The following is a 23,537-nucleotide window of genomic DNA, read 5'->3' as shown; positions in this document are numbered from 1 at the left end:
GGATTCGATACTCCTCGGTGAGAGCTTTCCGATGAGCTATCACTTGCATTATTCGGAGTTCGATTGCTAATACATTTTAATGCCTGAAGTTTTATTAAAGTAACGTCTAATTTAATTGTAAAATATTAAAGTGTTACTTTAATATTTATTTTATGGTGATGTGTACCCAAGGGAGACATAAGGGGTATTTTAATATATGTTTTATATTACACATCTTTTATCCCACATTGCCCATATGAGTTGAGCGGACCCGTGGGAATAGAATAAAAGGAAGCATCTGTGGCTTCATTAGGCAGGTTGAATATGAGAAGAAATTGGTATGTGAGTTGCAGCTCAGTTCTTGGCATTTGAGGACGTCTATCCTCTCTTGTAACATTCTAGACGTCATTCCTTTGGGGTTTGGCTTTTGGAATTCTTTGTTTTTGGCTTCATTATCAGGCAGTTTAGTTGCATTTCCGGCTACAGGCAGATTTGGTATTTTGCTCATATCTTCTTCACTACTTGTCCGACGCTTATGCCGCTTTGAGGGAATGGTATTACGAAAGTAGTGGACTGATTGAAGGACAAAGTATTGCAGCAGCAAGTTCGTAAGCATGGGCTGGAGTATTATGACAATATTGCTGAAGTAATTAGTGAGTTGATAAATCTGCCATGTATTTGGTTTTATGAATTCTGAAAATAACATTTTATTAGCAGCAGTTCATTTCCACTTTGCATATTATTGTAGTTCCTTTCTTGTTTATGTTGTATGATACCAATTCCATGCATGAAACACAACAAACAAATAAACGTTTGATTTCCGGAGTTATAAGGGGTTTTAAGAAGTTGAATGCAAACTGTTTGACATAATTCCTTTCAGCAATTTGGTTTAGTTTTTTGGGACATCCAGGGGTGCCCATTACAGCAATAATTGAGACTAGCTTGTGTGCATTGCAAAAATAGAGCCACAAACAATCAGTTTGTAAAAAACATTTAAGAAAAGATTGTTTTCTTATAATTGAGTCACAATTCAAGGAAATCAAACAACTAATTAAATCGTGCAATTGGCTTTCATAAAATGGATACCTTATGAATATATTTAAGAGCAACTCCAATATGATCATCCAAATCTGAATTTGGATTCATCACACCACATCAGATGCAAACTCCCCACATAAATCCTGGATGGGGAGGGCATGTTGCATTGCTACTAGATGCTTCTATATTATCTGGAAAAGAGTGTTAGTGCATGAAATAATAGTAAATCATTTTCAATCAAATGTGTGAAAACACCAAACAAATAAACCTTTGAAATAGGCATAAAAAACATTTCATGAAAGCCTATTTTTAGATACCTTTAATGTCTTCAAGTACAGAAGCTTGCGCCTCTCTACTTTAGATAGGCGTCATTCCTCCATCACAAAATCTCTGTCTTTTCCTTCTGATTATACCCAAAGAAAAAACTTTGTAATGTAATATTTGTAAACTTTTAGAGGAGAAAAGTACTCAAATACAACACCAATAATTAATACTTACAATCAATAGCTTTTTCAAATTATATTTTTTGCAAATAAGAACTCTAGAGATGCAAAATTCTTAAGACATGACACTTGAGCTTAGAGTTCCATAGCAATTTTCCTTGCAGGAGAGGTATGATTTTCAATAAAATGTGCAATTCTAGGTGCTTCATCTTGTAAAATTTGTGCATGAACAATATAGCAAGTACTATCTTTGGATTTCTACTTTCCATCTATTCTATTTGTTTTGTACTCTATTTAATCTATACTAATGTAAAATTCCTATTTGACAATAAAATTTGCACCCAGCTGCCTCTAAGAACAAATAGCTTGACAAAATAGCCTAAGATCTACTAAAATACTTCTTCAAAATATTTCTTATTTTTCGGCATCCCCCCATTTCAGTATTAAGAGATAATATTCAATAATAATATGTACATGCATAGTTTGCATTCTAAAATATAAAATATAAATGAGCTTTATAGACCAACTTGTCTCTATTTATCCCTAGAATATCTGATGCATAAATATCCATGTGTCTAAAAAATGTCCAAAGCCCCATGGCAAATAGGGAACCCACACAAACTATAAAACAACCACCATGAAATTATGGTGAGAAGCTAATAAATGCACAAACCAATCAATGTATAGCAATCTAAGATGAGCATTGAAACCAACAATCAAGAAATATAATTAAACTCTTTAATCATAAATAAATCTATCTTTTATGGATAGTCATATGAAAAATCTAAGGTCGAGCAACAATAAAAATGTAAACAAAAGTATAAATATCAAACTATCATGCTATGTAAAGAGATGAAATAAAAAGGGGTCAATGATTTACAGTAACAGTTATCTCAAAAGGAATATAGACATGTATCATGACAAGGATTTATGTGACCATACAACACCCCTCCTTGCCTCATCCTCCCCTTGTTGTCCTCTCCTCCTCCCCCCCCCCCCCGCCATCATCCCAAAAGTGAGGCCCATTTTCTCCACATCTGGAAGCTCATCCCCCCATCACGATGTACCCCAGTATTGGTGTTACACTGGAATTTGTTCTGGTATTCCTCATTTGATGGATACCTTTAGGTCTAAAATATTGCATAAGTGGGAAATTGCGTGCAAAAAAATGATTCTCTCAAGATATGAAAAAACTTTAAATCTATACTGTAACAAGTAGTAGATAAGATAATTTTATTAATGTCCAACAAAAGACCACAATGTGGGTCTATGGGATTGGAAACTTACACCAAGAAGAAAGCAGAAAAATGGAGCACCAAACGATGTCCAAAAAAGAATAAGTACAACAAAAGAAGAAGCAAGCAGGAGACATTACGGAAAAGAATAGGTATCTATCCTCACAGGGAAAAATTCAAACAACAACTAATCTATGTGGCTACCAGAGGCCTTGTGATGAAGTTGAGTGCTACAAGAGGAGTGTCACTGGTGAGGAGATCCCCTGTGGGGTCTCACAGATCTAGATGGCCCATGTTAGGGAAATTGTATAGTCGCTTCACACCTCGAGCTGGAGCTAAGGGTGAGAAGAAGGTCGTAATAAGCTATGCTTGGGTCATAGTAGAGAAGAGGTCTTATTCTTATTTATATGCTTATTGATGGTTTGCAAAAACATTTTCATAATCTTGTATTCTTTGATGGTATGCAAGCACCTTCAATATGTTAGTATGGTTTTGAGATTTTCCAAGTATAATGTGTTATAGTAAATCCTCTAGAATTCATTTTTTTTTTTTATTATTGATGATTTTCTATACCTCTATATTCAAATATCTTAACCAAATTTTCCTACCTTAATACAAGCTTTGAATAGATCAAATAACAAATATTGTAATGATCTGTGAAAATGTCCAGGAATTTTTTTTCATCTAGTTTTGTGTGAATTTTTTCCATTATTGCGATATGTGATGATATGAATATTAACTTCAAGAAGTGTAAGGAAAAATATTCAATGAAATTTTTTTTGCATATGATTTCAACAGGTCTAATTACTTTGCAGATGTTGATATTTAATATTATTATTGAAGATCCCTATATGGATAAAATGATTCTTTGTCAACATTTAGCATTGTCTTCGAACATATCTGTATGGATAAAATGATTCTTTGTGTATAACAGAAGATTACAAACTGTAAGGTTTTGTGTAAACAATAACCTTATATACAAGATTATCTTATCAAACTCTTGGTATTTCCAGGGATGTATACTCCTAATGTTGACATGGCAGAGGAAATATCCAAAGCTTTAGAGGCCACAAGAGAATTTTTTTGGAGAATGCCACTAGATGATAGCTACTGGAAAAGCATGAAATCAAGGATAACACATATAGTAAACACTGGAGGTCATCCAGGTGGCTCTATTACTGCAACACTTTTTTTGAAGAAGGTATACTAGATTTCTTTGAAATGTTGATGTGGAGGTTTATTACAAACTTGATTGAGTAAAGGTCCTCATGGTTTCTAGCATCAAGCTCAATGTATTAAATTTATTTATTAGGGATCGACTTTGGGGTCCCATTCCAATTATAGAATTAATTGTACAAACATCATTATTGTACTCTGTAGCAATGAATTCTTTTGAAAGAGATATTTTTTGTTCTCCATATTTTACTGCTTCAAAAATATTTACTAACAATTTGGACAATGTCCATTTAAAACTTCATTAATGACTATTTGAGTGTTTCCCTCAACTTCCACTTCTTGAAAAGTCACCTCAGATGAAGCTTTAAGCCCAAAAGTCAATGTTGTCCATTTTGGCTAATGATCATGTAACACATATCCAGTCTCAACCCTACCTGTGTTTCCTTCAGATACCCTGTCAAAATTTTACTTCACCTCTTAGCTTGGCCTATTCCACGTCAATTCCTCTTTGCACTTATGTTCTTTATTCAACGTTAACATGAATAGAGAAACTGTTTAAACTGGTTAAAACATAAAAAACATTAATGTTGCCTGCAACTTTCCAAAGATGTTTGATTACATTGGGTTCCAACTTTTGGCCTCATAAATAACACCTATTCCTTTGAACCAAAAACCCTATAATATACACAAATTAACTATTTTCCACAGGGTCTATAAATTACTCAAGCCTTTTTGCTAGGTTTTGAGCTGTAGATTGATCACACTCAGAAAAAGCCAGAGCATTTTCAGCTATAAGAGAAGATTTGAGCATATGGATCAGGCATAATCTGCAATAGGATACATTTTACCATCTCCTCTTCATTGCAGCATGACAGATGCCTGGAAGACCCAAAAATATTTCTCCTCATAAAATTGTCAAAATTAAAATCTGATTCCTTGCAGCTAGCCAAGCAAAAGTACATGTTGGCAGAGCCCTATTATTCCAGATCAGATTAGGAACACAATCATTACCAACAGAGGAGAGAGAATTTTCTTTTACAGCATATGCAATTCTTACACTACAGGTATCCTCTTTATTACCCTGCCACCATATGACATGATGAGGAAATGTACTCTTTTTTAGAATGAATTTCTTGTTTCCAAAGTAATTTTTTCTCTCATTCAAAGATTTGTCTTCTTGCTATAATTTTTGTTTTAAATGTTACTGTCTGCCCTTTCAGCTTAGGAGAATTTTTTTTAAATGACTGGGCACAACATAATTTATGTGCTAATTTGATTATCACTACCTTCCAGTTTGTGAAAAGAAATGTTGTGCAACAGGGTTTGTTGTCTCAACCTTGGTGGAATGGGTATTGAAAAACTCATCGTGAGTGATAATTGGAAGACTGACTGCTTGGTTTCTTGCATATTTTTCGAAAGTATTATCCACATTAGCAAGAATCAGTATGCAGTCTTTCTTTTTTCTTTTTAATATTTCAAATGTGGGATCTCAATTTCTCTGTTAATTACTCACTTTAGGTATAAATTATTAGGGAAAAAAAGAATCATACAAAAGTAATAAATCCTGCTCTATATATGTTGATTGCATTTTTTATATGAATGCTGCATAGATTTTGATATGATAATTTTTCCCCAGAATGACTGAAATGAATGACATTGTTATTATTAGCTAGGACATTTTCAATGGTTCTTTTCTACCACCCATCTTTGTTGTGTGCATCATAGTTAGGGGTTACATGCTTTATCTGATTAGTTACTAAACTTTAAACATAATAAGGTACTCTAAATCCCTCTTCCTAATAACAATTGCAGGTTACAAGGCAACCTTAAAACTGTCCTCATCACTTAAAACTTCCACTATTTCATGCTTTCTCAACCCATTGCACCTTTTTCACTATTCTAAAAGCTCAAATAAAATCTCCTTGAAACAAAAATAAGATGATAAAGGACAAAAGGGCCTCAATCCAACACACAACCAAATGAGGAAATGGATTAAAGGTTAAAATGAAAGGCAACTAGGTTCTAAATATTAAAGAAAACCCTAACAAGAGATGGTCATGACATCATGGAATGTAGTGTTCCCCTACTTGTAAAGTTCGTGATTAGGCCTCTCAGGTGCATCATTGTACAGGCAATGTAATGGAGTCCATATAAACTAATGAAAGTATATGAAATTACGAATTTCAATAAAATCTCAATTAAGGTAATTCACTTCATTAAATGCACTCCTTGAAATTGTAATAGGCCCACCTGATGAATGAATTTTATCAAATTTGGTATGAAGTTTTCTCAAAATACTTTTTGTTTACATGTGTTATAGATACTGTCAAAAAATTGCAGTCACAGCAAGACTAAAAATGGAGATTACAAAATTTCTTTAAGCCACAGATGCTTGGAATTTTTAAATCTCTAACCGAAAAAATGACCTTTTCAATAAAGAGGCGAGGAAAAAAAATTATAATAAAATTTCAATTATCAACTGATGTGATGAATAACTTTAGCTATTGTGAAAATGGACACGACAAATTTCTCAAGAATTGGCCTAATCACTACTTACCAATGCTTCAACAACCTGTTTAGTTGGTAGAGAAATGACCAAGTATATATAATAGTTCTTTTGCTTCCAATTCACAGTGGGATACGCCTCCCAACCTTCTTCAATTCCCTGTAGTGTGGATGTAGATGTTCATTGTTGAGGAGAGTGCTCCCAATTCAATGTTAGTTTTAGTCAATTCTCCGATTATTCTGCACTGCTAGTGCAAATTATATTTAAAATAAATAGAAAAGCTCAACTATTAGATTGTTCTACTCCAGTGGAAATCTAAACGTATCACAAAGCTTGTTGTCAGTTTCATGGGAGACTAAATCTGTTGTGACAATGGTGGTAGCGTTTATATTTGATGCTATTCTGGATCTTTTGAATTTCCCAATTTGTGTTCCTGAGATCTAGATGTGTATTGCTGCTGGAATAACTTCAGAAAAAATTTTACTTACCATTTCTGATGACTCTATATATTCCACAGTTAGAGACTTTGAAACTTGTTGAAGTTGTTGTCTATGTTTGTTTTAGTGCCTCACACATTCGGGAACCTGCATTTACAATTTTTGTGGTTTTAAGTTCTACTTGATCATTTCCCATTGTGACTTCTATCCATACCTCAGATTTAGAGTTGTTTTCAGAAATTTCAATGCCTGCATCTTCAACATTATGGTCTTTTGCATTTTCATTCATAGTTAGGATCCCCATCTCCTTGATTGAATCTGATAGAGCTACACCATGACTCATGTTTTCCTTGAAATTTGACTTTTCATCAGCCAACTCCATGTTGGAAATTGCTGCACTATAATGAGTATTAATGGTTGTCTTGTTAATGACCGACGTATCTTCAGTCCTAGAATTGTCTATCTGTGTACAAAGATGAACTGAATTCTTTGGCAGTCCTTAAAAACCCTCATTATTTGGGGGTCTCATGATTTGCAACATTTCAAGATCAGTGGATGTGATGAAGTATATCTTGTTGAATGTTACTATAGGTGACTCTTCCGCATCTGTATTTTCAGCAGCCTTTATTATTTTATTCAAATTATGGGAGGACAGGGATCCTGCCAGGAAAACTGTACAAATTTTATCTGAGATGCTTTCCTCACTTGTATTTGACTGTTGGGGAAGATGAGGTTCTTCTTTGTGCTGAGTGTGGGATTACCCATTTATGTATTTAATATTTGTGGATTTCTTCCTTTGCAAGCAGAATTTGCCAAATAACTGTATATCTTCCCACACATCATAACTTTCTGTGATCTGAGAGCACGATCTTTGTATACTGCTTCTTGTATTGAGCATTGTTGTTTTATCTTGGTCTGTGTCTTTGTTTTTCATCCCTTGTGATTTTACAACAGTTTTTCTTTTCCTAGTAATTGTGGTTCTCATTTTGTGAAAATAAGTCTTGCAATAAGTGGATCAGAAATTAAAGTTTCATCATCCAAATATTCTTCATTTTGTTCGGCTATTAAATGAATATTACTAGTTGATTCTAAATGATGGATTGTTTCTGATTATCAAATCTGGATTGTTGTATGATCAGTTGATGTACCAGTCTCAGCATTCACAACTATATCATGTGATTTAAGAATAGTTTATTCTTTGACTAGAGACGGCGGTTCTATTTCTGTGGAAATATAGCCTGGAAAAAATGGATCATACATTGAAGTTTTATCATCCACACGTTCTTCATTTTGTTTGATTCTGAGTGATGGATTTTTTTTTTTATCCCAAAACACGGATTGTTTTATGATCGATTAATGTATCAATCTCAGATGTCATAACTGTCTCTTGTATTTTAAGAACAATTTCTTCTTTGACTAGAAACTGTGGTTCTCTTTCTTTGGAAATATGGCCTGCAGTTAATGGATCGCAAATGGAAGTTTATTATACACAGTCTTCACTTTTTTTGACTCTTTGATGAATATTACTAGTTGATTCTGAATAATGGATTGTTTCGGATTCTGAAATACAGATTGCTTTATGCGCAATTAATATATCAGTCCCAGAATTTACACCTCTCTATTTCCTGGTTTGAATCATGTAGAGAATCTTGGTTTGTGACCTCAATTTGATATGATATTGAAGCTTTTCAGGTTATTGGCATACGTGACATTTGTTTTCCCATTTCTTGTGGTTGAGCTTCATTTCCTATTGGAGTTTGTACACTATCATGCTCAGATGTGAGATTGCTTTCTCCTGCTTCTTGATAGGACAATTGATTTGGCATATCTGGAGATTTTATGTGATGAACAGTTTGAATTTTCCTGCACTTAAGAATTTTCTCTGATTGTTGCCTCGTTGAGATTGACAAATCCATACATCTGCCTTCTCAATTTCTGCATGCCCATGGGCCATAGTAATGTTTTTTCTACAAGCAAATATAATCTAGTCTGTGGTTGCATCAAGATCTGGGAGCAGCTGTCCGGTAGCGATTGTGTTGTTACCAACTGATGCATCTTCATTAGTAGAGCTTATCTAGCAAAGATGACTAGAAATCTCTGATGGTGCTTCAAAATCCTTATCATCTTGCAATGTAATGATTTGTAATGATTTGTGACATTCCGAGATAAGTGGATACTATGTTCCCCCAAGTTTTCGTTATGGGGACAGCGGGACGGGTTTCCGGGACGGCAAATTTTTTTGGCGATTTTGGAGACGGGGGGGACGAGGACGGCTATATATATAAGAAAATTTTAAAATATAGTATATACATTGAAATTTGTAAATATACATGTCATTCATATGAAACTAAGCACAAAGCATGTCATTTAAACATTATAGAACCATAACATACAACATTTGAATGCCATCTATGAAATAATATCCGATTTTAGTATTTTACTATTTAGTATTTTAGTATCCAATTCTCAAAATGCATATCAATACAATATCAGAGAACACTGAACAATGAACATTAAGTTATTAACCATTGTCAATATCATAAGACTCATAATGATAAGTATGATAAATCATAAATCTGAAAATCAAAATCAAAATATGCCCAAAGCTATAGGCTGCCATAAAGTAATAAGTATCATACAATCAATGTATCATAATCATGTTCATGTTCAACATAAAAAGCAAAACATAGAAAATGAAGCAGACTGCTGCTCCTATTCTGCCTCTACTAATCCATGGCATCAAAATCAAAATCCTCTTCACTGTCATCCTCCACAGGAAGAGTAGTTTCATCTAATGGAACCCCAACCAGTCCTGGTGCTATGTCATCCTCATCTATCTGGGCCACATCCTCAGGCTCAACATCCCATCGCAAAGCTGGTGTCTGCCTATACTCTGGAGTCTGGCAATCGGCAAGTCGAAGAGCATGATGCACTGTCACTAGCTTCTTCGCTCTTTTAGAGGTAAGTCTATTCCTCTTGATAGAGTGGATATATGAATATGTGGACCAGTTCCTCTCTGCAGCTGAAGAACTAGCAACCTGTGAAAGGAGGTGACCGGCAAGTATCTTTAACTCAGGTGTATCTCTCCCATGCCAAGTCCACCATCCAATAGGATCCCTTTGTGCCAAAACAACTCTATCCAACTTTTCTTGTGGCTTACCCAAGTTTGGGCCACGAAGGTTGGTGAAGTCAAGGAACTGTGCACGAAGAGTAGAGGCATCTTGAGCTGAATACATCTTATCAATTGCTTTTGTGAAGCCATTCAAAACCTTAGGATTATCACATGGGAGGGCTCTTTCACCCAATTGTGCATACTATTTGGGATTTAGAGCAAATGCTGCCATATGAAGCAGGGTATTCATTATGTTCCACCTCCGTGTCACAATAGGCTTAATATGCTCCTCATAAAAGCCCAATGTAGGATCCTTTGCCGCAACAATTCTCTTCATCTTACCCAACATGCTGTCAATAGTCTCATAGATCTCTCTTAAACTAGGAGCATCAGTATTAGCATATCTAATGACATCAACAATGGGTGCTATGACAGAGAAAATGTATCTGCAAGATCAAAATGCCAAAAAAAAAAAAATCAGAATTAGAATTTTAAAAATTTTAAGATTATTAGTAGGAAAATTAGCAAGCAAAAGACTAATAGTAAATTTAAAAACTAACAACTTCATTGTGGACCACCAACTCTCATCAAGGATCCTTTGCCTCATCGCTTTTCCTTCAGTGGACTTAGAATGAGACCATCGTCCCCACTCTGGATTCACCACCATCAATTGAAGGGCCTCATACACCTCAATCATCCTCTCCGTCAAGATGAAATATGTGCAATACCTATAGCGACAATTAAAAATTAAAAATTTAAACTTAAACATTAATGATTAAAATTTAAAACAAAAAGCATCACATGTAAGTAAACTTATAAATAATTTTTTTAAATAACTTAAAGTTAAAACAAATTAAAAGTAAACTATAATTATAATTGATATACTTTGTCTCGGCTGGTTTGAGGAACTTCTTCTTAGAGAAGGACCTGAATAGAGCAAGTGAAGTGTGGTGGTTGCAAATAAACATTTGCACTTCTCTAGCTTCTAGCACCGCTTGCTTCACCCATTTAATCTTCCCTATGTCCTTCAATGCATTGTTCAAGAAATGAACACAACAAGGGGTCCAAAATATGTGCCTATAAGCACCCTCTATCATCAAACCTGCTGATTTGCACACAAATGCAGAATCTGTGATAACCTGTACAACATTAGAGGCCCCAATCTCCTCTATGGTATCTCGCAAAATGGTGAATTGAAAATCTGCATCCTTCTTCTTTCCTGAGCAATCTATGGCTCTCAAAAAATAAGAGCCAGCAGGGGATGTGACAATGATATTGATGAGTGGCCGATGTCTAACATCGGTCCACCCATCCATCACAATAGAGCAGCCTGTCCTAACCCAAGTGCGTCTTATATCTTCAAATAATAAAGCAACCTTTGAGTACTCTTCATCTAGGATAGTGGTTCGTAGCTTATGCTCATCGGGGGGCACAAATGAGGAATTCATGCTCATAATATCTTTCACCATTTGTTTATAATAAGTGGAACGGGCTGCATTATATGGGATACCATTAGCAACAAAGAATCTACCAATGGATGCCTCACACTTCTCCTTTGCCTGTGCATTAAACATACTTTCCACCGAGCCCTTCTCATTACTACTTATCTTTCTCTTCCCTTTAGACTCACTAGGGTTGCCACTAGTACCAATGGCGGATGAAATATGCCTAGATGATTGTGAGGGAATGGATGGTGATGTCACTGTCAAATTTTGCCCTTCCATTTCAGCCTCTAAGTGCAATCTTTGACATTCTAATTTTTGTTCATCGGTTAGGTTAGGACAAGATTTGACTCCTTGGCATCTAAAAACTAAAAAATGTGACTTCACTCTTGTATAGCTGCCCCTAAAATCATCAAGATAAACACGACAATCCCACACCCTAGTCCCTCTCGAATTCTTTTTATCTTTGGCCTAGGTGTGACATATTGGAGAAGAGGTTTTTTCCTATTGAAAGGACCTTTTGCAAAATTCTTCATAATGTCGGAAGGGCATTTAAACAAATCAGCTTTAGGATTTGGGTTTTTGCCTAGTGTCACTACTAACAACATCAACCTCTACATTTTCTTCTTCACTACTACTACTTGTACTCGCACTGCTGCTCATTGTGTTTAAATATGCAATTGAATAGATATATGAGCTGAAACAATGAAAAAAAAAAAAAAAATCAGACTTTGCAAGCTACAAATTTATTAAAAAAATGATAGATGAAAGCACAAAGAGTTTTATATTTACTTGGTGGACAAAATAGAAGATCAAACCTTTGGTTAAGCTCTTGGAAGCAAAACTATTACCTCCTCTACTTGCAAAATGAAAACTTCAGCTGGCTGCAACATAAAATGAAAATCGAAGAATGGTTAAAACAATTTAAATGTGTTGAGTTATATACATTTTAGGGTTTTTGGAGGAGTGGGGCTCACTAGCCGACCAAAAAAGACACAACAAATGTTTTTTTTATAATGTTTTGAGCTTGCAAAAAAGGGGGACGGCTGGCCGTACCCGGTACGGTCGGGGGACGGCTAGACGTCCCCTTTCCGTACCGGGGTCGGCTGGCCATCCTCCTTTTGTCCCCCCCCCACGTCCCCAAGTTTCGAGAACGTCCCCTGCAAAAAAAGGAAATTTGAGGACAGCTGGGGGACATCTCATACTCGTCCCCCCATCCCCAGGACGTCCTTGTCCTCGAAACGGGGGGTTTTAGGCTGGGTATGCGTTCTCGGGGAACATAGAGTGGATATAATGAAATATATATTCCCAAATGTCATTGTAAGCAACTCTTTAGAATCTGGATTTTCAACAGCCTTAATTATTTTATTAGTGCCATGGGATGTCAAAGTTCCTACCAGGAAAACTACATGGTGCTCATTTGATATGCTCTACTTAGTTTCTGCTTTGATCCTTTGCTGAAGATGTAATTCCTCTCTGGTTTGAAAGTGGAATGGTACATTTTTGTCTTTGGCAATTGTGGACAACCTTGTTTGTAAGAGGAATTCACCAAATTATTTGATGTTTTCCCAGACATTAGAATTTTATGTTGTCTGAGAGCTTGATATTTGCTGAATGCTCTTATTATTAGACACTGCTATTGCACTTTGGTTTGTCTTTGCCTCATCCATTTTTTGTGATTGTAAATTTTTTCCTCCGACTAGAAACTATAGCTCTGTTTCTCTGGAATTATGGCCTACATGAATTGAGGTATTAGCCTCAGAGTTCACGCCTTTCTCTGCTACTTGGTCCTCATTATGTACATCATCTAGGCTTGTGACACCTGAATTTTCTGTTGTCTAGGAATGCAGCATTTCTTGACTTTTCTCATTATCAAACATTGCATTTTTAGTTTGGTTTGTCCTTGCCTCTTCCATCTTTTGTGATTTTATAAAATTTTCCCTTTTAGTTAGAAACTGTGGCTTTCCTTTTGTGGTGTTATGACTGATATCAGCTAGGTCATAGCTTGAGGGTTTATCTTCCATGGAAGCTTAATTTTGTTGGACCTCCTGTTGAGATTGGAAAATCCCATGTTCTGTCATCTCAAGTACTGTAATGCTCTCAATCACAGGAAAAGTGTACTCACAATTAACAATACTCTGGCTAATGTTCCCATCACGATTTTATAGCAGCTGACTGGTAGAGATTGTTGTATCCATCAATCCATCACCTTCTATTTGCCCAGACAGTTGAGTTGAACTTTCTGACCAGCCTTTGAAATTGTCATTTTCTTCTTGTGTTTTGGATGTTATAGTGGGTTGTGTCCATCAAAACAATGAGTGTGTTTGTATCTATGTGCATGAGTGTGTTTGTTTATGCATAGTTGTGTCAAGTTTAATAGTTATCAGTAGGAATGATATTATTCAGTGCTAGTTTTGAAATTTCCAAGGTTTACTGGTAACAAGAAAACATAGGATTAGTCTTTTGATTATTTATCTATGTAGGTCAATGATATCGGAAAAGAAATAATCAAATTATTCATCTAGATTCTCATCATTATATCTTCACTTTGTATATTTAGTATTCCTATATTCGGCTATGTTGGATCTTGGAGGGGTATGTTGACTGCATGCTAAACAAGTGCCACATGGTGGCTATTTTCCATTGTAATTAATTTTAAGTATTACAACATTAAATATACAACATTCTACAAGTTATTTTCCAACAACATTCTACAAGTTATGCCAGTTTGATATTACAACATAGAATCTACAAAATAGTTAGGGTCAACCCGCATGCCTAACATGCCAATATTGGACATTCAAGTTTTTACCATTTACATTGTGTTCCCACAAACAGTATAATTTCTTGGTCTATTAGAGAAAATTACATATCCCCTACAACGCAGTTACTTTGTGTCTATGCTTTGAGCTCAAGTGTTAAAATAGTTGGAATCATTTTTTTTACTCATGAGCCTCACCAACTCAAAATTTGTGACGAAATTGTTCTCATCAAGTTAGAGTACAAATATTTTGTAAGGTTAGTCCACACTCCCTAAAATAGAATGTATTGAGGTCTAGGAATTCATTGAACATTCAAAGTCCCGAAGGTCAGCACTACAACACTCGGAGTTTCGAAATTTGATATTTAGATGCCTCTTGATAAAATTTAATGTATTAGAGCCAGAATTGCTAAGATCAAATTGCAAATGGTTTTTTATGTCTTGAAAGGTAAATACACACTCAAAAAGCATTGAATGTGAGCAAAACCATTATCTCAGTGGTGGGGCAGTACATATCCGAAGAACTAAGTAAAGTCATAGCTGGCTCACTCTCTTGATGAGAAAATAAGGTTCCTAATCCAAATGAATGTTGACCATGTTGCTTTTCCTTTAATTCTATTATATTTTAATGATTCAAAATTCAAACTCAAACTTGAGAAACTTAATAAAGATAATCTTAAAAAACACATAAATCTATTTCAATTTATGATTTGCATTGTGCATACATACAAGATGTAGAAAGGAAACACTTAAAATTACAAACTAGTTTAGGAACATACTTGATTAACAAGCCTGGAAACAATGTTGCGAGTCCCAGATTTAAGAAATGAGAAATCGCCATAGATAACAAGGTTTCTCTGATGCTCTAGTAGAAGGAAATGTGTATTTTAAGTTGACATTCAATGAGGGTGATTTAAATGGTGTTGCTTCTAGCTGTCATCCATGGCACCTACATTGAAAATATCCTCATAATTTCTAGAAGTACAATCTTGGCAAATGATATTAAGAACTTATTTTGTTTACAATGTACAATAAGATTCAATCTTAAAAAGGTAAAAGTAACATTTTTCTAGAACTTCCAATGTTACTACAATGGCAACACCAAATAAAAGAATATTCTCTCTAAGAACTCCACTCATAGCTCTCTAAGATGGCAGAGGCACACTGAAAGTGTCTTGCAAAATATATTCCAACAGGAGTATAAATAACATTATAAACATATGGAAATTGAAAAGATTAAAAAAGTGCAATTAGAAGAGAAAAATAAGTGAAATGGAACATCATCGAATGCCATAAATGAGAGTAATGAATTCGCTAATTCCAACAGAGGAAATTTCACAATCACAACAATCATGGAAACTTGAATTCACCACATCAACCTCCTAATAAACATGGAATTTACCCAAAAGAGGGTATTTTCACATAGTGAAGTTTTTGGAGGCACTCAAATTGTACGAACGAGCTTGGCATCAAATTGAAGAGCACATTGGCACCAATACTTCTATTCAAAATAGAAGCCACACTCAAATATTCTTGTCCATGTTGGTAAGGGGATCTTCTGGCAGAGGCATGACCTTGTCGATAGAGAAAGTAAATGATATAAAAATTCCTCCATGAAGCCCATACATCCTTATCCTCGTAAAGCAGGTTTTGCCTAACTGAATGCTAAAGATTAGAGTGCATCATTGGTTTCCATTTCATCACCAGCTTTACTTAGCTTGGGACATACATGTAACCCATGTACCAATGGATTTAGACACAACAAGGAGATACATCTATTGTTGAGTTAGTTGCAGCAACAACTATTTCTATTGACCCAGTCTGTTTATCTTTGTGTGGTGTGGTGCCCACTTTTTGGCACCCAAGTATTTTAGGAGAGGACAAGGTGCAATAAATCCTTTATCTACATGTAGAGATGAATAAAATATGACAACTACAAAAAAAGAAGGGTCAAGTATGGCTGAAAGAGAAGGGGAAATCATATTACAGAGCTCATGTTTTGAAAACAATACATGGAATAAAATGAAATAATTTAATGGTCATCAATATCATGGAGAAAAGTTAAGTTCCTAGACTAAAGAATAGGACCAAGTAATGAAATATGGAGAGTTGAAAAATGAAAGGTCATTGAATGGCTCAAATACCACTTCAAGCAATTATCTAGAGTTTTATCCTGACATGGAGACTACCATTAAGGACAATAGAGACTGCCATGTAAAAGGCTTCTAGTTCAATAGAGAAAGGTGTGCTTCTAAAGGATATTCTTCCAAAGAGGAGGAAGACAGACAAGTTAACAAAAATGGGAAATGGGACAAAGCTTAGAGACATTTTCTTGCTGAAGCAAGTACCAATCATTCTTAAGTTAGAGACCACTGCATAGATAAATACAATTAGGGTCAAACTCTATTTAATTCTCTATTTTCCCAAGAGGTTTTGTCTCAAATGTTTCCTATGCCATTGATTGCAGGTGGTGGCTCATCCTGTAAAGGAATCATACAGAGATCAAAAGCATTTGTGAACAAATTACAGAATTTTTGTCAAATTTTCAAAGTAAGTCTTTCAAATTATTGAAATTTGGGTTCCTGCATAGTTGAAAGCATTGATTTTAAATAATAATTCATTCTGTCACAATTAGTAAGTGGCCCATATTTGATTCAGTTCAGGCTGTTTCCTAGATTTAGTTCTACTCCCCGATTTGGTAATTTATAGGGCTATATTTATTCAAAAGCATTTGTAAACAAATTAAAGAATTTATGTCAAATTTTCAAAGTGAGTCTTTCAAATTATTGAAATTTGGGTTCCCACATAGTTGAAAGCATTGATTTTAAATAACAACTCATTCTGTCACAATTAGTAAGTGGTCCATATTTGATTTAGTTCAGGCTGTTTCCTAGATTTAGTTCTACTCCCCAATTCAGTAATTTATAGGACTATATTTATTTTATCTAATACAACTATCATTTTTAATGTATTTTGCTATTTTGGCTCAATTTTTGTATCAGACTTGGGAGTTAATGCTATTGCATCACGTAAGAGCCTTTATTTCTATATACTTTATGGGATGTTGAAGGCAGATAACAAAGAAAACAAATTCCCTTTAAAAAATTATTTGGATTAATGATGCTTCCTATAAGTCTATATCTTTAGATCTTTAAATGCCAATAACTGACTTTCCTAAAGAAATGGATATCAAATAGTTGGGGCATAAAGCACCTTTCATAATTAAGGGGTCTTATGGCCAAACCTCACCTCTATAATTTGAGGGAAGAGGTTGTGTTAAAAGGGGATCTACCAATTTAGTCTGCATAACACCAATTCCATATTGCCATTACACAATTTTTTCTCATTGTTGTTGATATACACCAGTCCATCTTTAGTCCTAGTCATTTTATATCACTGTCCAAATCAAATTATATTCAATCTTTAATCCACTCAAAATTTTGTTTTGGCGTCACCAACAGATAGATATGGGTAACAGGGATTGAGTCATCTGTTTGGATTATGAAAACAAACCAAGAGTATATGAAGAGGGAGAAGACATTATTTTTGAAGTTTCTTTGAAAGTTTCTAAATCCTTTTCAATAAACATATTTTGCGTGTTCCCTACAATCATGATTGTCCATGAGATTACATATCATTGAGGATTTGTGTAAAATAGTTCCCACACCTTTTCCATGTTTCCACATTTTGTATATATGTCTAGCAAGGCACCTGCAACAGTGAGATTTGACAAAATCTACTCTCAATTAAGATTTCATGGATGTTCATACCCTGTTCCAAATATTTAATTTTACCACATATCATGAGAATATAGGTGAGATTTCAGGAGTCTGGCTTAAAACCAACCAATTGCGTGTACTTAAAAGTTTTTTGTTCGTTTCTAACTAATATATCTTTAGAATATCCTACTTTCATCGCTAGCCATGAGACTATATTTCTTAGAGGCATTTTGTCAAACAATTCACACGCCTTTTCTATCCTTTCAGATGCTACATATGAGATGCCTAGTACATAGGATTGCATGAATTCAATGGTTTCTACTAGAGAACAATGGTTATGGAAATAATAATATCAATTCAATCACTTCCCTATAGATAGTAGGGGTTTTACATACCTTTAATCAGTTTGTCGGTATGGACTTTCATGGAGATGGTTCAGAGGCATCATGCGATGCTTCCACCTGGTTAATCGAATCCCTCTGTTAATCTAAGGGGCTCTAGCACTAGATATGTAACTCAAGGATCTGTAACGAGGCTTCCCCTCCTATTACTTTTGCATCGATTCATTCTGAGTCACCCTACCCTGATGCTTGTGATCGCTTCGTTCCCACTCATGATGTTTCTGCACTGCCATACATCTGTAAAACTAGGAGCTTCGTATTGGTAATGGTTGTGATGGGAGTGACATATACACGCTTTTGGCCCCTATTTTGTTTTCATGTCTACAATAGAACTTACAACTACAAACCCTCACAAAAACCCCCTTCAATTCCGCTATGATGTATATGTATACCCTGTTTGAAAGATCCTGTTTTGGCTCTGGCCACAAGTATACTGCCAAATGTGAATTGATGGAGTTAAACCCGCTCCCATGACTTCTACACACTATAACTGTCACTTATTATGACCACTATTGCTATAGCTGTATTTGAAAATTTGAAATGAATATTCAGTTTTTGCAAATTGAATGTGATGCCAAGAGAGCATTGGTCATATAATTCATACTACACAGCTTTTTATTAATAGATCATAATACATGGTATTATATTATAATATATAGTAATGATATATAAATTTACAATAATTTTTGTACTTATTATTTTAGAAATATATTATATTATATTGATTTGTTTTATTTTGTTTTGTATAAAAAATTTAAAAAATCAATATAATTTATTAACTTATTTTATAACTGTTCTATAAAAATAATTTATATGATTTATTTTATAATACAATTAATCATATTTAAATTTAATCATACTTTTACTTTATACAACACCTATATGCAATTGTACTTAATTTATGAAAACAAAACGTTTGAGTATATGCGTTTAAACAAGACTTATAATTTTATTTTTAAAATAGTTTTTTGACTTGATATAGAAATATCTCTACTTATCAATGTTTAACAATAAGTTTGTACTATACATTTTTAAATTAAATAAAATTTTCAATATAATTCAAATGTATTTTATTTAATTTTAAAAATGAAAACTAGAAACTTATTGCTTAACATTGATATAGAAGAGTTATTTTACATAAATTTACAAAGAAATTTTTAAGAAAAAATACAAATATTATTTAAATGTACTTGATCAAAAGTGCACTATGTGAAAAAGAATCAATGATAGCACAAAAAATATAATTAAATACATCTATGTTAGTACTATAAAAACATCAATAAAAGACGAGTTGTAATTTATTAAATCAAGAAGGAAAACATTGTATGGGCATCAAACAACATCAATAAAAGACAAGTTATAATTTATTAAATCAAGAAGGAAAACATTGTATGGGCATCAAACAACCTAATTATCAGGATCCACTAATTGGTCTAACTATTAGGGAGAACCCAAAGATAATTGCTCCCTATTCACTAATATATTTTTTTAATACTTTTGAATAGTACACCCTGTAAAACTATGAATATGCACTTTCATAATGCTAATTGCAAAATACTTGATGAATTTCACAACTCTCTAACAAGACCTAAGAGACATACAAAGTTATTTTACACTTTGAAAAATAAACAATGACTAAAAATTCATTAATGGTAACATTCCTTGTGATTCCATTTTTAAGTATTTTTTATTCATCCAAGAGCAAGACTTTTCATATGCGACAAATGTACATGAAATTTTCATGCAATAGGCCTACTAGCAAATAATCATTACTAGTGAATGCAACTTCTATGTATAAAAGTGCATGATATTATAAAACATAATATAAAGTAGTGATCATCATTCATTTAGCCTTTTTTGTTTGAGTGACTAATTAATTAGTCATTTATTTAATCATTTTTATTTGTCTAGCACTGCAATTTTACTCAATGACTAAATTAGTCATTTATTTAATCATTTATACCTATGAATTTCAAAATACTAGTAGGATTTATTTAGTTTTGGTCATGTGACTAAAAATTTTAGTCTCATGACTAAACATTTTAGTCATGTAGTCATTTATTTGCCAAAATTCTACTAGTGGTAGCTTTTTTTGGTCAGAAGGTTGAGACTACTATGATACATTGTGATAATCAGAGTTGCATAAAGTTGTCTGAGAATCCAGTGTTTCATGATAGGTCTAAACATATAGATATCAGATATCACTTCATTAGAGATTGTGTACAATGGGGAGCTGTTCAACTACAATACATATCTATAGAGGGGCAGGTAGCAGACATTCAGACTAAGGCATTGGGGAAGACAAAATTCATCTTCTTCAGAGATAAGTTGGGTGTCATGTAGAACAATTTCCTTGCTAAGAGGGAGTGTTAGTTTTGGTAGCTTGGATAGTTGTTTGTCCATATGCAATCATTTAATATATAATTGTTTTTGCTAACAAATTGGTTAGAGTAAGGACAATTATTTATTAAATAATTGACTTCTTTTAGAAGCAATTTGAAATCGATTTTGTTAGGGTTGGTGAGTTGTTTTATATTTCAGTCGTCGATTGTAAATCAATCTTGGCCGTTGGTTTACCAACGAGTGTAGTATAAAAGGGGCTCTAGGGGGCATTTGGGGAATAAGAAGTTTAGAAAAACATTTGCAGTGCTAGCAAATGAGTTTGTAAGTTTGCAGTGTTAGCAAGGGCATAGTGTTAGCGTGGGAATAGTGGAGAATATTAACGGGAGAAATTAGGAGGTTGTCGGAGTTATGCCAATGAGAGGCAAGGAATTTTGTATCTCTTGATTTGCTGAATTATAATATAACTCCTCATTTGTAGAACTGGTTTTCTTTTAGGGGTTTTTCCAGGGACAATTTGTCCGAAAATTTTGTATTCATTTTGTTGCGCATTTCTTTCCATATTTGATAAGTGAAGTTGGAGTTGTGTTATTTTTCAATATTAGCTAGAAATTTGTTTTCAGCAGTTTAATAATCGTTTATGATAAGAAATTAATAATCAATGACTACAATAAATTTTTTTACAAAGACATCATTTTAGATATAAACCCTCACTCAAGTAGACTATTGACCCTTAAGTTCTGAATCTTCCTTCGCTGGCAGCCATTTCATTCTTATTTAAACCGTCCTCTGTTTGAGATCAATACTTTTGACAACATTACATTTATCTCCCTGTCGCTTGACTGCGAATTATAAGATTTGATGTCAATAGGCGTTAGAAGAAAAAACAACTTACATAATTTATAAGATTTGATCTCAATAGGTGTTTGAAGAAAAAACAACTTCCATAATTCAATTTAAAAAATGTTCAATATAATATGTGTTGACCTGTCAGTCGTAGATTTTGCACGAGGGAGATAATGGAGATAACCATTGCCGAAGGAGATATTTAAAAACGTCATTACAAAACGCGTAAAACAGATTTTCACTCTCTATAATTTATAATATATTTCATCATCCCCCACACTCACATAACAGTTGAAAGATGAGATACATGTATTCGTTAATGCAAATTAGCAACATTTATGTATGGACAGACGTCGAAGACCTTTAAATTGACAATTTCAAAATCTATGCAACTTCTTTTTACCATTTCAATGTTCAGAACAGTGAAATTCTGCCTTCAGATTCATAATTATCTCGCATCAATAATGCATATCAATATTTATTGAATAAATTCAATTGTTGACTTAATTCCATTTCTTTTAAAAGTTGGTTCTTTTCATGATTCTCTTGTGAAACAATGTCATCTTCACATGCAGTTATTATTGTGTATGGGCTCTATTCTGATGTTTTTCTCTCTTTCTCTCTCTACAGCAAATACAATTTGTAATTTGTACAGTAAGAGTGAAGTAAGAGTTGACGTGGAAGCTGTAAAACCCTATCATCAATCCCTCAATGCAAAGGCACTCTTTCTTTTTCAAGCATTCATGACAACTCCATCTATGTAGTGTACACAGATTGTATGCATGGTTTAGTAGCATGAATTCATGAGTTCTGTTTTGCACTACTTTCCTGCTGAATTGAGATGGTGAATGTGAAAAACGTTTACATGGTGATTCTGAAAATATGCATGCAGCATCACACAACATAAGAAAGTCTAATCTCATGTCCCTATGCTGCTGGTTAAATGAAATTTTTGTTTAAATATAATTATATAAGCAATAAAATGTTTCCATGGAAAAATAAAATTGGAGGAAAATGATATTTTAGAATCTTTTCCTATTTTCACGGAGTACTTATATTTTAGCAAATAAAAATAAGCCATAGAAAAGAAGCGGGGGCTGAAAATAAGCAGCGACTGCTTATTGAAAATATGGACAGATGGCTTCACTAAATTCTTTCCTTCATTTTTTACAAATTCTTTCTTTTATTTTCCATCAGATTTTCCCTCTAAATTTTTAATCACAATTTACATCCAAATTAATTAGTACGTGCTTTAAAAATAAGCAATAAAATTGAATTTGCATAAGGCCGCTCCATATTTTATTCCTAAAATTTTTGAGCTTAAAATTTTTGAGCTGGTAAACATAATAAGTATAGCGACAACATGGGGACCTGCTCTAAGTTTAAGATTAGGTTTAGTGGAAGTGTTCGTTGGCATGACAATTCATTCGTATGGATTACTGTAGTTAATTTTGTAAATTATTGTGGTCTGTGAGCAAAGAGCCTGCTAATTCTAGATCTCAATTTAACACCGATTTCAATTTTGCTACATCGCATGGGGGTTATGGGTGGTTGTGAGAAATATTTTAGTTGGAATCCATTTGTTGTTTATTTATTGAACAGCCAAGTTGGGAATGGTTTGGATGTATGTTTCAAATAGAAGAAAACAAATAGATAAGGAGGATGGTGTAGAGTAAAAAGCAGGTTTAGGATCCTACTTCGTATGAAGTTTGTTAATCTAATTTAAATTAAATGGAATTAAAAATCTGGAAATTGAATTTTTGATCGGAAAAGTTTGTGGAAAAGCTGCTGATCAGTTTTTATCTTATTCTAACTCTTGTTTTGATTTTTAAAATTGATTTAAATTAAAATTGATTAAAATTTTAGTTTTTAAATTATTTTAATTTGTTTTTTATATTAGTTTAATTTTTTCTTTAAATATTAATTTTTAGTTTTTATTAGACATATTATTATTTTTTGTTTTTCTTATTAATTTTTCATAATAGCTTTTTTAATAGATTTTTTAAAATGATTTTTTCCATATTTGATAAATTTAATTTAAGTAAATAATATTTATTAATCTATTCAAAAGATTTTAGTGAATATTATGTTATTTAAATTAA

General features: G+C 33.6%; 1 long non-coding RNA gene and 1 pseudogene across 7 annotated transcripts in view; both read left to right on the top strand.

Annotated features, from left to right (window-relative positions):
- Positions 1-22,463, top strand: part of LOC149537044 (uncharacterized) — an 88,791-nt gene extending 66,328 nt beyond the window's left edge. For 5 of the 7 annotated variants that reach the window (XR_016357938.1, XR_016357932.1, XR_016357934.1 and 2 more), the window contains one exon: positions 3,709-4,115. This is a non-coding gene — a long non-coding RNA (uncharacterized LOC149537044). Of the gene's footprint in view, positions 1-3,708; positions 4,116-7,953; positions 8,436-22,065 lie in introns of those variants that run through there. The other 2 variants (XR_016357936.1, XR_016357935.1) reach the window with 2 other exon arrangements.
- LOC149537045 (uncharacterized) lies at positions 9,014-16,700 on the top strand (annotated as a pseudogene).
- Positions 22,464-23,537: the final 1,074 nt, after the last annotated feature.

Source organism: Cupressus sempervirens, chromosome 10 (assembly GCF_028749045.1).
Source record: "Cupressus sempervirens isolate cs-2001-9-10 chromosome 10, ASM2874904v1, whole genome shotgun sequence".
Taxonomy (NCBI): Eukaryota; Viridiplantae; Streptophyta; class Pinopsida; order Cupressales; family Cupressaceae; genus Cupressus; species Cupressus sempervirens.
This window is presented reverse-complemented; position numbering and strand designations above follow the sequence as displayed.